A 441-nucleotide genomic window follows, 5' to 3' on the forward strand; every position below is an offset into this window, starting at 1 on the left:
GCATTTCTCAATATTTATTCCAAGATTGTTGTTCATCAACAATTTATACACTCGTTTTAAAACATTATGATGTTCCTCTATCGTTTTTGTTAAAATGATGATGTCATCAATATACACAACTACGCAATTCTCTTGAATTAATTCCATAAAAATGTTCTCCATAATTCTTTGAAATTGGGTAGGACTTGTTTTCAATCCAAATGGTAACACATTAAACACAAATGTACCACGTTTGGGAACTATAAAACTCGTATATTGCTTGCTATTTTCTTCTAGTGCAATATTCCAAAAACCATTTTTCAGATCTATTTTTGAAAACCATTTAGCACCATTAAACGTTTGAAATATATGTTTCATATGAGGAATAACATATAAATCATCTAATATAAATTTATTCAAATATCGATAATCTATAGTAGTTCTCCACTGTCCGTCTTTCTT

General features: G+C 28.3%; 1 annotated feature.

The window, feature by feature from the left end:
* Nucleotide 1: 1 nt before the first annotated feature.
* Nucleotides 2–441: a repeat region.

This window comes from Plasmodium relictum (genome assembly GCF_900005765.1).
Source record: "Plasmodium relictum strain SGS1 genome assembly, contig: PRELSG_99_v1_2, whole genome shotgun sequence".
Taxonomy (NCBI): Eukaryota; Apicomplexa; class Aconoidasida; order Haemosporida; family Plasmodiidae; genus Plasmodium; species Plasmodium relictum.